Here is a 15,975-nt window from a genome sequence, read left to right as displayed (position 1 = left end):
TATTAGAGTCTAATAAGTAAATAATAAAAGTATAAAAGTTAACCAATGAGCGGTTTGTCTGTTATCGTTAAAAGAACTTAACTAAAAAATTTGCACTATACACTAGTTATATAGGTCCTAAAAAGTACATTGTGAACAATATGGTGCCAAATGTGCAATTCACATTGCTAAAAGTTCTAACTGGTCTCAAAATGTTTATTAGAGTCTAATAAGTAAATAATAAAAGTATAACAGTTAACCAACGATAGGTTTGTCTGTTATCGTTAAAAGAACTTAACTAAAAAAATTGCACTATACTTTTGTTACATAGGTCCTAAAAAGTACATTGTGAACAATATGGTGCCAAATGTGCAATTCACATTGCAAAACGTTCTAACTGGTCTCAAAATGTTTATTAGAGTCTAATAAGTAAATAATAAAAGTATAACAGTTAACCAACGAGAGATTTATCTGTTATCGTTAAAAGAACTTAACTAAAAAATTTGCACTATACATTAGTTATATTGGTCCTAAAAAGTACCTTGTGAACAATATGGTGCCAAATCTGCAATTCACATTGCTAAAAGTTCTAAATGGTCTCAAAATGTTTATTAGAGTCTAATAAGTAAATAATAAAAGTATAAAAGTTAACCAATGAAAGCTTTGTCTGTTATCGTTAAAAGAACTTAACTAAAAAATTTGCACTATACATTAGTTATATAGGTCCTAAAAAGTACATTGTGAACAATATGGTGCCAAATGTGCAATTCACATTGCTAAAAGTTCTAACTGGTCTCAAAATGTTTATTAGAGTCTAATAAGTAAATAATAAAAGTATAACAGTTAACCAACGATAGGTTTGTCTGTTATCGTTAAAAGAACTTAACTAAAAAAATTGCACTATACTTTAGTTACATAGGTCCTAAAAAGTACATTGTGAACAATATGGTGCCAAATGTGCAATTCACATTGCAAAACGTTCTAACTGGTCTCAAAATGTTTATTAGAGTCTAATAAGTACATAATAAAAGTATAACAGTTAACCAACAAAAGGTTTGTCTGTTATCGTTAAAAGAATTTAACTAAAAAATTTGCACTATACATTAGTTACATAGGTCCTAAAAAGTACCTTGTGAACAATATGGTGCCAAATGTGCAATTCACATTGCAAAACGTTCTAACTGGTCTCAAAATGTTTATTAGAGTCTAATAAGTAAATAATAAAAGTATAACAGTTAACCAATAAAAGGTTTGTCTGTTATCGTTAAAAGAACTTAACTAAAAAATTTGCACTTTACATTAGTTACATAGGTCCTAAAAAGTACCTTGTGAACAATATGGTGCCAAATGTGCAATTCACATTGCAAAACGTTCTAACTGATCTCAAAATGTTTATTAGAGTCTAATAAGTAAATAATAAAAGTATAACAGTTAACCAATGAGAGGTTTGTCTGTTATCGTTAAAAGAACTTAACTAAAAAATTTGCACTATACATTAGTTGTATAGTTCCTAAAAAGTACCTTGTGAACAATATGGTGCCAAATGTGCAATTCACATTGCAAAACATTCTAACTGGTCTCAAAATGTTTATTAGAGTCTAATAAGTAAATAATAAAAGTATAACAGTTAACCAATGAGAGGTTTGTCTGTTATCGTTAAAAGAACTTAACTAAAAAATTTGCACTATACATTAGTTATATTGGTCCTAAAAAGTACCTTGTGAACAATATGGTGCCAAATCTGCAATTCACATTGCTAAAAGTTCTAAATGGTCTCAAAATGTTTATTAGAGTCTAATAAGTAAATAATAAAAGTATAAAAGTTAACCAATGAAAGCTTTGTCTGTTATCGTTAAAAGAACTTAACTAAAAAATTTGCACTATACATTAGTTATATAGGTCCTAAAAAGTACATTGTGAACAATATGGTGCCAAATGTGCAATTCACATTGCTAAAAGTTCTAACTGGTCTCAAAATGTTTATTAGAGTCTAATAAGTAAATAATAAAAGTATAACAGTTAACCAACGATAGGTTTGTCTGTTATCGTTAAAAGAACTTAACTAAAAAAATTGCACTATACTTTAGTTACATAGGTCCTAAAAAGTACATTGTGAACAATATGGTGCCAAATGTGCAATTCACATTGCAAAACGTTCTAACTGGTCTCAAAATGTTTATTAGAGTCTAATAAGTACATAATAAAAGTATAACAGTTAACCAACAAAAGGTTTGTCTGTTATCGTTAAAAGAATTTAACTAAAAAATTTGCACTATACATTAGTTACATAGGTCCTAAAAAGTACCTTGTGAACAATATGGTGCCAAATGTGCAATTCACATTGCAAAACGTTCTAACTGGTCTCAAAATGTTTATTAGAGTCTAATAAGTAAATAATAAAAGTATAACAGTTAACCAATAAAAGGTTTGTCTGTTATCGTTAAAAGAACTTAACTAAAAAATTTGCACTTTACATTAGTTACATAGGTCCTAAAAAGTACCTTGTGAACAATATGGTGCCAAATGTGCAATTCACATTGCAAAACGTTCTAACTGATCTCAAAATGTTTATTAGAGTCTAATAAGTAAATAATAAAAGTATAACAGTTAACCAATGAGAGGTTTGTCTGTTATCGTTAAAAGAACTTAACTAAAAAATTTGCACTATACATTAGTTGTATAGTTCCTAAAAAGTACCTTGTGAACAATATGGTGCCAAATGTGCAATTCACATTGCAAAACATTCTAACTGGTCTCAAAATGTTTATTAGAGTCTAATAAGTAAATAATAAAAGTATAACAGTTAACCAATGAGAGGTTTGTCTGTTATCGTTAAAAGAACTTAACTAAAAAATTTGCACTATACATTAGTTACATAGGCCCTAAAAAGTACCTTGTGAACAATATGGTGCCAAATGTGCAATTCACATTGCTAAAAGTTCTAACTGGTCTCAAAATGTTTATTAGAGTCTAATAAGTAAATAATAAAAGTATAAAAGTTAACCAATGAAAGGTTTGTCTGTTATCGTTAAAAGAACTTAACTAAAAAATTTGCACTATACATTAGTTACATAGGTCCTAAAAAGTACCTTGTGAACAATATGGTGCCAAATGTGCAATTCATATTGCAAAACGTTCTAACTGGTCTCAAAATGTTTATTAGAGTCTAATAAGTAAATAATAAAAGTATAACAGTTAACCAACGAGAGATTTATCTGTTATCGTTAAAAGAACTTAACTAAAAAATTTTCACTATACATTAGTTATATTGGTCCTAAAAAGTACCTTGTGAACAATATGGTGCCAAATCTGCAATTCACATTGCTAAAAGTTCTAAATGGTCTCAAAATGTTTATTAGAGTCTAATAAGTAAATAATAAAAGTATAAAAGTTAACCAATGAAAGCTTTGTCTGTTATCGTTAAAAGAACTTAACTAAAAAATTTGCACTATACATTAGTTATATAGGTCCTAAAAAGTACATTGTGAACAATATGGTGCCAAATGTGCAATTCACATTGCTAAAAGTTCTAACTGGTCTCAAAATGTTTATTAGAGTCTAATAAGTAAATAATAAAAGTATAACAGTTAACCAACGATAGGTTTGTCTGTTATCGTTAAAAGAACTTAACTAAAAAAATTGCACTATACTTTAGTTACATAGGTCCTAAAAAGTACATTGTGAACAATATGGTGCCAAATGTGCAATTCACATTGCAAAACATTCTAACTGGTCTCAAAATGTTTATTAGAGTCTAATAAGTAAATAATAAAAGTATAACAGTTAACCAATGAGAGGTTTGTCTGTTATCGTTAAAAGAACTTAACTAAAAAATTTGCACTATACATTAGTTACATAGGCCCTAAAAAGTACCTTGTGAACAATATGGTGCCAAATGTGCAATTCACATTGCTAAAAGTTCTAACTGGTCTCAAAATGTTTATTAGAGTCTAATAAGTAAATAATAAAAGTATAAAAGTTAACCAATGAAAGGTTTGTCTGTTATCGTTAAAAGAACTTAACTAAAAAAATTGCACTATACATTAGTTATATAGGTCCTAAAAAGTACATTGTGAACAATATGGTGCCAAATTGCAAATCATATTGCTAAACGTTCTAACTGGTCTCAAAATGTTTATTAGAGTCTAATAAGTAAATAATAAAAGTATAACAGTTAACCAATGAGAGGTTTGTCTGTTATCGTTAAAAAAACTTAACTAAAAAATTTGCACTATACTTTAGTTACATAGGTCCTAAAAAGTACATTGTGAACAATATGGTGCCAAATGTGCAATTCACATTGCAAAACGTTCTAACTGGTCTCAAAATGTTTATTAGAGTCTAATAAGTAAATAATAAAAGTATAACAGTTAACCAACAAAAGGTTTGTCTGTTATCGTTAAAAGAATTTAACTAAAAAATTTGCACTATACATTAGTTACATAGGTCCTAAAAAGTACCTTGTGAACAATATGGTGCCAAATGTGCAATTCACATTGCAAAACATTCTAACTGGTCTCAAAATGTTTATTAGAGTCTAATAAGTAAATAATAAAAGTATAACAGTTAACCAACGAGAGATTTATCTGTTATCGTTAAAAGAATTTAACTAAAAAATTTTCACTATACATTAGTTATATTGGTCCTAAAAAGTACCTTGTGAACAATATGGTGCCAAATGTGCAATTCACATTGCAAAACGTTCTAACTGGTCTCAAAATGTTTATTAGAGTCTAATAAGTAAATAATAAAAGTATAACAGTTAACCAATGAAAGGTTTGTCTGTTATCGTTAAAAGAACTTAACTAAAAAATTTGCACTATACATTAGTTACATAGGTCCTAAAAAGTACCTTGTGAACAATATGGTGCCAAATGTGCAATTCACATTGCAAAACGTTCTAACTGGTCTCAAAATGTTTATTAGAGTCTAATAAGTAAATAATAAAAGTATAACAGTTAACCAATGAGAGGTTTGTCTGTAATCGTTAAAATAACTTAACCAAAAAATTTGCACTATACATTAGTTATATAGGTCCTAAAAAGTACCTTGTGAACAATATGGTGCCAAATGTGCAATTCACATTGCAAAAAGTTCTAACTGGTCTCAAAATGTTTATTAGAGTCTAATAAGTAAATAATAAAAGTATAAAAGTTAACCAATGAAAGGTTTGTCTGTTATCGTTAAAAGAACTTAACTAAAAAATTTGCACTATACAGTAGTTATATAGGTCCTAAAAAGTACTTTGTGAACAATATGGTGCCAAATGTGCAATTCACATTGCTAAAAGTTCTAACTGGTCTCAAAATGTTTATTAGAGTCTAGTACGTAAATTGTAAAAGTATAACAGTTAACCAATAAACGTTTTGTTGTTATCGTTAAAAGAACTTCACTAAAACATTTGCACTATACATTAGATATATTGGTCCTAAAAAGTGCCTTGTGAACTATATGGTGCAAAATGTTTAATTCGCATTGCAAAAAGTCCTAACGGGTCTCAAAATGTTTATTAGAGTCTAATAAGTAAAAAATAAAAGTATAACAGTTAACCACTGAAAGGTTTGTCGGTTCTTGTTAAAACAACTTAACTAAAACATTTGCACTATACATTAGATATATTGGTCCTAAAAAGTGCCTTGTGAACCATATGGTGCAAAATGGTTAATTCACATTGCAAAAAGTTGTAACGGGTCTCAAAACGTTTAATAGAGTCTAATAAGTAAATAATAGAAGTATAACAGTTAACCAATAAAAGTTTTGTCTGTTATCGTTAAAAGAACTTAACTAAAAAATTTGCACTATACATTAGTTACATAGGTCCTAAAAAGTACCTTGTGAACAATATGGTGCCAAATGTGCAATTCATATTGCAAAACATTCTAACTGGTCTCAAAATGTTTATTAGAGTCTAATAAGTAAATAATAAAAGTATAACAGTTAACCAACGAGAGATTTATCTGTTATCGTTAAAAGAACTTAACTAAAAAATTTGCACTATACATTAGTTATATTGGTCCTAAAAAGTACCTTGTGAACAATATGGTGCCAAATCTGCAATTCACATTGCTAAAAGTTCTAACTGGTCTCAAAATGTTTATTAGAGTCTAATAAGTAAATAATAAAAGTATAAAAGTTAACCAATGAAAGCTTTGTCTGTTATCGTTAAAAGAACTTAACTAAAAAATTTGCACTATACATTAGTTATATAGGTCCTAAAAAGTACATTGTGAACAATATGGTGCCAAATGTGCAATTCACATTGCTAAAAGTTCTAACTGGTCTCAAAATGTTTATTAGAGTCTAATAAGTAAATAATAAAAGTATAACAGTTAACCAACGATAGGTTTGTCTGTTATCGTTAAAAGAACTTAACTAAAAAAATTGCACTATACTTTAGTTACATAGGTCCTAAAAAGTACATTGTGAACAATATGGTGCCAAATGTGCAATTCACATTGCAAAACATTCTAACTGGTCTCAAAATGTTTATTAGAGTCTAATAAGTAAATAATAAAAGTATAACAGTTAACCAATGAGAGGTTTGTCTGTTATCGTTAAAAGAACTTAACTAAAAAATTTGCACTATACATTAGTTACATAGGCCCTAAAAAGTACCTTGTGAACAATATGGTGCCAAATGTGCAATTCACATTGCTAAAAGTTCTAACTGGTCTCAAAATGTTTATTAGAGTCTAATAAGTAAATAATAAAAGTATAAAAGTTAACCAATGAAAGGTTTGTCTGTTATCGTTAAAAGAACTTAACTAAAAAAATTGCACTATACATTAGTTATATAGGTCCTAAAAAGTACATTGTGAACAATATGGTGCCAAATTGCAAATCATATTGCTAAACGTTCTAACTGGTCTCAAAATGTTTATTAGAGTCTAATAAGTAAATAATAAAAGTATAACAGTTAACCAATGAGAGGTTTGTCTGTTATCGTTAAAAAAACTTAACTAAAAAATTTGCACTATACATTAGTTACATAGGTCCTAAAAAGTACATTGTGAACAATATGGTGCCAAATGTGCAATTCGCATTGCAAGACGTTCTAACTGGTCTCAAAATGTTTATTAGAGTCTAATAAGTAAATAATAAAAGTATAACAGTTAACCAACAAAAGGTTTGTCTGTTATCGTTAAAAGAATTTAACTAAAAAATTTGCACTATACATTAGTTACATAGGTCCTAAAAAGTACCTTGTGAACAATATGGTGCCAAATCTGCAATTCACATTGCTAAAAGTTCTAAATGGTCTCAAAATGTTTATTAGAGTCTAATAAGTAAATAATAAAAGTATAAAAGTTAACCAATGAAAGGTTTGTCTGTTATCGTTAAAAGAACTTAACTAAAAAATTTGCACTATACATTAGTTATATAGGTCCTAAAAAGTACATTGTGAACAATATGGTGCCAAATGTGCAATTCACATTGCTAAAAGTTCTAACTGGTCTCAAAATGTTTATTAGAGTCTAATAAGTAAATAATAAAAGTATAACAGTTAACCAACGATAGGTTTGTCTGTTATCGTTAAAAGAACTTAACTAAAAAAATTGCACTATACTTTAGTTACATAGGTCCTAAAAAGTACATTGTGAACAATATGGTGCCAAATGTGCAATTCACATTGCAAAACGTTCTAACTGGTCTCAAAATGTTTATTAGAGTCTAATAAGTAAATAATAAAAGTATAACAGTTAACCAACAAAAGGTTTGTCTGTTATCGTTAAAAGAATTTAACTAAAAACTTTGCACTAAACATTAGTTACATAGGTCCTAAAAAGTACCTTGTGAACAATATGGTGCCAAATGTGCAATTCACATTGCAAAACATTCTAACTGGTCTCAAAATGTTTATTAGAGTCTAATAAGTAAATAATAAAAGTATAACAGTTAACCAACGAGAGATTTATCTGTTATCGTTAAAAGAACTTAACTAAAAAATTTTCACTATACATTAGTTATATAGGTCCTAAAAAGTACCTTGTGAACAATATGGTGCCAAATGTGCAATTCACATTGCAAAACATTCTAACTGGTCTCAAAATGTTTATTAGAGTCTAATAAGTAAATAATAAAAGTATAACAGTTAACCAATGAAAGGTTTGTCTGTTATCGTTAAAAGAACTTAACTAAAAAATTTGCACTATACATTAGTTACATAGGTCCTAAAAAGTACCTTGTGAACAATATGGTGCCAAATGTGCAATTCACATTGCAAAACATTCTAACTGGTCTCAAAATGTTTATTAGAGTCTAATAAGTAAATAATAAAAGTATAACAGTTAACCAATGAGAGGTTTGTCTGTAATCGTTAAAATAACTTAACCAAAAAATTTGCACTATACATTAGTTATATAGGTCCTAAAAAGTACCTTGTGAACAATATGGTGCCAAATGTGCAATTCACATTGCAAAAAGTTCTAACTGGTCTCAAAATGTTTATTAGAGTCTAATAAGTAAATAATAAAAGTATAAAAGTTAACCAATGAAAGGTTTGTCTGTTATCGTTAAAAGAACTTAACTAAAAAATTTGCACTATACAGTAGTTATATAGGTCCTAAAAAGTACTTTGTGAACAATATGGTGCCAAATGTGCAATTCACATTGCTAAAAGTTCTAACTGGTCTCAAAATGTTTATTAGAGTCTAGTACGTAAATTGTAAAAGTATAACAGTTAACCAATAAACGTTTTGTTGTTATCGTTAAAAGAACTTCACTAAAACATTTGCACTATACATTAGATATATTGGTCCTAAAAAGTGCCTTGTGAACTATATGGTGCAAAATGTTTAATTCGCATTGCAAAAAGTCCTAACGGGTCTCAAAATGTTTATTAGAGTCTAATAAGTAAAAAATAAAAGTATAACAGTTAACCACTGAAAGGTTTGTCGGTTCTTGTTAAAACAACTTAACTAAAACATTTGCACTATACATTAGATATATTGGTCCTAAAAAGTGCCTTGTGAACCATATGGTGCAAAATGGTTAATTCACATTGCAAAAAGTTGTAACGGGTCTCAAAACGTTTAATAGAGTCTAATAAGTAAATAATAGAAGTATAACAGTTAACCAATAAAAGTTTTGTCTCTTATCGTTCAAAGAACTTAACTACAACATTTGCACTATACATTAGTTATATAGGTCCTAAAAAGTGCCATATCAACTATACGGTGCCAAATGTTTAATTCACATTGCAAAATGTTCTAACAAGTCTCAAAATGTTTAATAGAGTGTAAAAAGTAAATAATAAAAGTACAACAGTTAACCAATAAAAAGTTTGTCTGTTCTCGTTAAAAGAACTTAACGAAAACATTTGCACTATACATTAGTTGTATAGGTCCTAAAAAGTGCCTTGTGAACTATATGGTGCAAAAGAGATAATTCACATTGCAAAACGTTCTAACGAGTCTCAAAATGTTTAATAGAGTCTAATAAGTAAATAATAAAAGTATAACAGTTAACCAATAAAAGGTTTGTCTGTTATCGTTAAAAGAACTTAACTAAAAAATTTGCACTATACATTAGTTACATAGGTCCTAAAAAGTACCTTGTGAACAATATGGTGCCAAATGTGCAATTCACATTGCAAAACGTTCTAACTGGTCTCAAAATGTTTATTAGAGTCTAATAAGTAAATAATAAAAGTATAACAGTTAACCAATGAGAGGTTTGTCTGTTATCGTTAAAAGAACTTAACTAAAAAATTTGCACTATATATTAGTTACATAGGCCCTAAAAAGTACCTTGTGAACAATATGGTGCCAAATGTGCAATTCACATTGCTAAAAGTTCTAACTGGTCTCAAAATGTTTATTAGAGTCTAATAAGTAAATAATAAAAGTATAAAAGTTAACCAATGAGAGGTTTGTCTGTTATCGTTAAAAGAACTTAACTAAAAAAATTGCACTATACATTAGTTATATAGGTCCTAAAAAGTACATTGTGAACAATATGGTGCCAAATTGCAAATCATATTGCTAAACGTTCTAACTGGTCTCAAAATGTTTATTAGAGTCTAATAAGTAAATAATAAAAGTATAACAGTTAACCAATGAGAGGTTTGTCTGTTATCGTTAAAAAAACTTAACTAAAAAATTTGCAATATACATTAGTTACATAGGTCCTAAAAAGTACATTGTGAACAATATGGTGCCAAATGCGCAATTCACATTGCAAAACGTTCTAACTGGTCTCAAAATGTTTATTAGAGTCTAATAAGTAAATAATAAAAGTATAACAGTTAACCAACAAAAGGTTTGTCTGTTATCGTTAAAAGAATTTAACTAAAAAATTTGCACTATACATTAGTTACATAGGTCCTAAAAAGTACCTTGTGAACAATATGGTGCCAAATGTGCAATTCACATTGCAAAACGTTCTAACTGGTCTCAAAATGTTTATTAGAGTCTAATAAGTAAATAATAAAAGTATAACAGTTAACCAACTAGATATTTATCTGTTATCGTTAAAAGAACTTAACTAAAAAATTTGCACTATACATTAGTTATATTGGTCCTAAAAAGTACCTTGTGAACAATATGGTGCCAAATCTGCAATTCACATTGCTAAAAGTTCTAAATGGTCTCAAAATGTTTATTAGAGTCTAATAAGTAAATAATAAAAGTATAAAAGTTAACCAATGAAAGGTTTGTCTGTTATCGTTAAAAGAACTTAACTAAAAAATTTGCACTATACATTAGTTATATAGGTCCTAAAAAGTACATTGTAAACAATATGGTGCAAAATGTGCAATTCACATTGCTAAAAGTTCTAAATGGTCTCAAAATGTTTATTAGAGTCTAATAAGTAAATAATAAAAGTATAACAGTTAACCAACGAGAGGTTTGTCTGTTATCGTTAAAAGAACTTAACTAAAAAAATTGCACTATACTTTAGTTACATAGGTCCTAAAAAGTACATTGTGAACAATATGGTGCCAAATGTGCAATTCACATTGCAAAACGTTCTAACTGGTCTCAAAATGTTTATTAGAGTCTAATAAGTAAATAATAAAAGTATAACAGTTAACCAATGAAAGGTTTGTCTGTTATCGTTAAAAGAATTTACTAAAAAATTTGCACTATACATTAGTTACATAGGTCCTAAAAAGTACCTTGTGAACAATATGGTGCCAAATGTGCAATTCACATTGCAAGACGTTCTAACTGGTCTCAAAATGTTTATTAGAGTCTAATAAGTAAATAATAAAAGTATAACAGTTAACCAATGAGAGGTTTGTCTGTTATCGTTAAAATAACTTAACCAAAAAATTTGCACTATACATTAGTTATATAGGTCCTAAAAAGTACCTTGTGAACAATATGGTGCCAAATGTGCAATTCACATTGCAAAAAGTTCTAACTGGTCTCAAAATGTTTATTAGAGTCTAATAAGTAAATAATAAAAGTATAAAAGTTAACCAATGAAAGGTTTGTCTGTTATCGTTAAAAGAACTTAACTAAAAAATTTGCACTATACATTAGTTATATAGGTCCTAAAAAGTACTTTGTGAACAATATGGTGCCAAATGTGCAATTCACATTGCTAAAAGTTCTAACTGGTCTCAAAATGTTTATTAGAGTCTAGTACGTAAATTGTAAAAGTATTACAGTTAACCAATAAACGTTTTGTTGTTATCGTTAAAAGAACTTCACTAAAACATTTGCACTATACATTAGATATATTGGTCCTAAAAAGTGCCTTGTGAACTATATGGTGCAAAATGTTTAATTCGCATTGCAAAAAGTCCTAACGGGTCTCAAAATGTTTATTAGAGTCTAATAAGTAAAAAATAAAAGTATAACAGTTAACCACTGAAAGGTTTGTCGGTTCTTGTTAAAACAACTTAACTAAAACATTTGCACTATACATTAGATATATTGGTCCTAAAAAGTGCCTTGTGAACCATATGGTGCAAAATGGTTAATTCACATTGCAAAAAGTTGTAACGGGTCTCAAAACGTTTAATAGAGTCTAATAAGTAAATAATAGAAGTATAACAGTTAACCAATAAAAGTTTTGTCTCTTATCGTTCAAAGAACTTAACTACAACATTTGCACTATACATTAGTTATATAGGTCCTAAAAAGTGCCATGTCAACTATACGGTGCCAAATGTTTAAGTCACATTGCAAAAAGTTCTAACAAGTCTCAAAATGTTTAATAGAGTGTAAAAAGTAAATAATAAAAGTACAACAGTTAACCAATAAAAAGTTTGTCTGTTCTCGTTAAAAGAACTTAACGAAAACATTTGCACTATACATTAGTTGTATAGGTCCTAAAAAGTGCCTTGTGAACTATATGGTGCAAAAGAGATAATTCACATTGCAAAACGTTCTAACGAGTCTCAAAATGTTTAATAGAGTCTAATAAGTAAATAATAAAAGTATAACAGTTAACCAATAAAAGGTTGGTCTGTTCTCGTTAAAAGAACTTAACTAAAACATTTGCAGTATACATTAGTTATATAGGTCCTAAAAAGTGCCTTGTGAACTATATGGTGCAAAAGAGATAATTCACATTGCAAAAATTTCTGACCGGTCTCAAAATGTTTAATAGAGTCTAATAAGTAAATAACAAAAGTATAACAGTTAACCAATAAAAGGTTGGTCTGTTCTCGTTAAAAGAACTTAACTAAAACATTTGCACTATACATTAGTTATATTGTTCCTAAAAAGTGCCTTGTGAACTATATGGTGCAAAAAAGATAATTCACATTGCAAAAAGTTATAACGGGTCTCAAAATGTTTAATAGAGTCTAATAAGTAAATATTAAAAGTATAACAGTTAACCAATAAAATGTTTGTCTGTATGGTTAACAGAACTTAACTAAAACATTTGGACTTTACAATAGTTATATAGGTCCTAAAAAGTGCCTTGTGAACTATATGGTGCAAAAGAAATAATTCACATTGCAAAATGTCCTAACTGCTCTCAAAATGTTTAATAGAGTCTAATAAGTAAATAATGAAAGTATAACAGTTAAACAATAAAAATTTTGTCTGTTATCGTTAAAAGAACTTAACTAAAACATTTGCACTATACATTAGTTATATAGATCCTAAAAAGTGCCTTGTCAATTATACGGTGCCAAATTTTTAAGTCACATTGCAAAAAGGTATAACGGTTTTTAAAATGTTTATTAGAGTCTAATAAGTAAATAATAAAATTATAACAGTTAACCAATAAAAGGTTTGTCTGTTATCGTTAAAAGAACTTAACTAGAACATTTGCACTATACATTAGTTATATAGGTCCTAAAAAGTGCCTTGTGAACTATATGGTGCAAAAGAGATAATTCACATTGCAAAAATTTCTGACCGGTCTCAAAATGTTTAATAGAGTCTAATAAGTAAATATTAAAAGTATAACAGTTAACCAATAAAATGTTTGTCTGTATGGTTAACAGAACTTAACTAAAACATTTGGACTTTACATTAGTTATATTGGTCCTAAAAAGTACCTTGTGAACAATATGGTGCCAAATGTGCAATTCACATTGCAAAACGTTCTAACTGGTCTCAAAATGTTTATTAGAGTCTAATAAGTAAATAATAAAAGTATAACAGTTAACCAATGAAAGGTTTGTCTGTTATCGTTAAAAGAACTTAACTAAAAAATTTGCACTATACATTAGTTACATAGGTCCTAAAAAGTACCTTGTGAACAATATGGTGCCAAATGTGCAATTCACATTGCAAAACGTTCTAACTGGTCTCAAAATGTTTATTAGAGTCTAATAAGTAAATAATAAAAGTATAACAGTTAACCAATGAGAGGTTTGTCTGTAATCGTTAAAATAACTTAACCAAAAAATTTGCACTATACATTAGTTATGTAGGTCCTAAAAAGTACCTTGTGAACAATATGGTGCCAAATGTGCAATTCACATTGCAAAAAGTTCTAACTGGTCTCAAAATGTTTATTAGAGTCTAATAAGTAAATAATAAAAGTATAACAGTTAACCAATGAAAGGTTTGTCTGTTATCGTTAAAAGAACTTAACTAAAAAATTTGCACTATACAGTAGTTATATAGGTCCTAAAAAGTACTTTGTGAACAATATGGTGCCAAATGTGCAATTCACATTGCTAAAAGTTCTAACTGGTCTCAAAATGTTTATTAGAGTCTAGTACGTAAATTGTAAAAGTATAACAGTTAACCAATAAACGTTTTGTTGTTATCGTTAAAAGAACTTCACTAAAACATTTGCACTATACATTAGATATATTGGTCCTAAAAAGTGCCTTGTGAACTATATGGTGCAAAATGTTTAATTCGCATTGCAAAATGTCCTAACGGGTCTCAAAATGTTTATTAGAGTCTAATAAGTAAAAAATAAAAGTATAACAGTTAACCACTGAAAGGTTTGTCGGTTCTTGTTAAAACAACTTAACTAAAACATTTGCACTATACATTAGATATATTGGTCCTAAAAAGTGCCTTGTGAACCATATGGTGCAAAATGGTTAATTCACATTGCAAAAAGTTGTAACGGGTCTCAAAACGTTTAATAGAGTCTAATAAGTAAATAATAGAAGTATAACAGTTAACCAATAAAAGTTTTGTCTCTTATCGTTCAAAGAACTTAACTACAACATTTGCACTATACATTAGTTATATAGGTCCTAAAAAGTGCCATATCAACTATACGGTGCCAAATGTTTAATTCACATTGCAAAAAGTTCTAACAAGTCTCAAAATGTTTAATAGAGTGTAAAAAGTAAATAATAAAAGTACAACAGTTAACCAATAAAAAGTTTGTCTGTTCTCGTTAAAAGAACTTAACGAAAACATTTGCAGTATACATTAGTTGTATAGGTCCTAAAAAGTGCCTTGTGAACTATATGGTGCAAAAGAAATAATTCACATTGCAAAACGTTCTAACGAGTCTCAAAATGTTTAATAGAGTCTAATAAGTAAATAATAAAAGTATAACAGTTAACCAATGAGAGGTTTGTCTGTTATCGTTAAAAGAACTTAACTAAAAAATTTGCACTATACATTAGTTACATAGGCACTAAAAAAGTACCTTGTGAACAATATGGTGCCAAATGTGCAATTCACATTGCTAAAAGTTCTAACTGGTCTCAAAATGTTTATTAGAGTCTAATAAGTAAATAATAAAAGTATAAAAGTTAACCAATGAAAGGTTTGTCTGTTATCGTTAAAAGAACTTAACTAAAAAAATTGCACTATACATTAGTTATATAGGTCCTAAAAAGTACATTGTGAACAATATGGTGCCAAATTGCAAATCATATTGCTAAACGTTCTAACTGGTCTCAAAATGTTTATTAGAGTCTAATAAGTAAATAATAAAAGTATAACAGTTAACCAATGAGAGGTTTGTCTGTTATCGTTAAAAAAACTTAACTAAAAAATTTGCACTATACATTAGTTACATAGGTCCTAAAAAGTACATTGTGAACAATATGGTGCCAAATGTGCAATTCACATTGCAAAACGTTCTAACTGGTCTCAAAATGTTTATTAGAGTCTAATAAGTAAATAATAAAAGTATAACAGTTAACCAACAAAAGGTTTGTCTGTTATCGTTAAAAGAATTTAACTAAAAAATTTGCACTATACATTAGTTACATAGGTCCTAAAAAGTACCTTCTGAACAATATGGTGCCAAATGTGCAATTCACATTGCAAAACGTTCTAACTGGTCTCAAAATGTTTATTAGAGTCTAATAAGTAAATAATAAAAGTATAACAGTTAACCAACTAGATATTTATCTGTTATCGTTAAAAGAACTTAACTAAAAAATTTGCACTATACATTAGTTATATTGGTCCTAAAAAGTACCTTGTGAACAATATGGTGCCAAATCTGCAATTCACATTGCTAAAAGTTCTAAATGGTCTCAAAATGTTTATTAGAGTCTAATAAGTAAATAATAAAAGTATAAAAGTTAACCAATGAAAGGTTTGTCTGTTATCGTTAAAAGAACTTAACTAAAAAATTTGCACTATACATTAGTTA

Source organism: Clavelina lepadiformis, chromosome 7 (assembly GCF_947623445.1).
Source record: "Clavelina lepadiformis chromosome 7, kaClaLepa1.1, whole genome shotgun sequence".
In the NCBI taxonomy this organism is placed as follows: Eukaryota; Metazoa; Chordata; class Ascidiacea; order Aplousobranchia; family Clavelinidae; genus Clavelina; species Clavelina lepadiformis.
Note: the sequence above shows the minus strand (reverse complement) of the source record.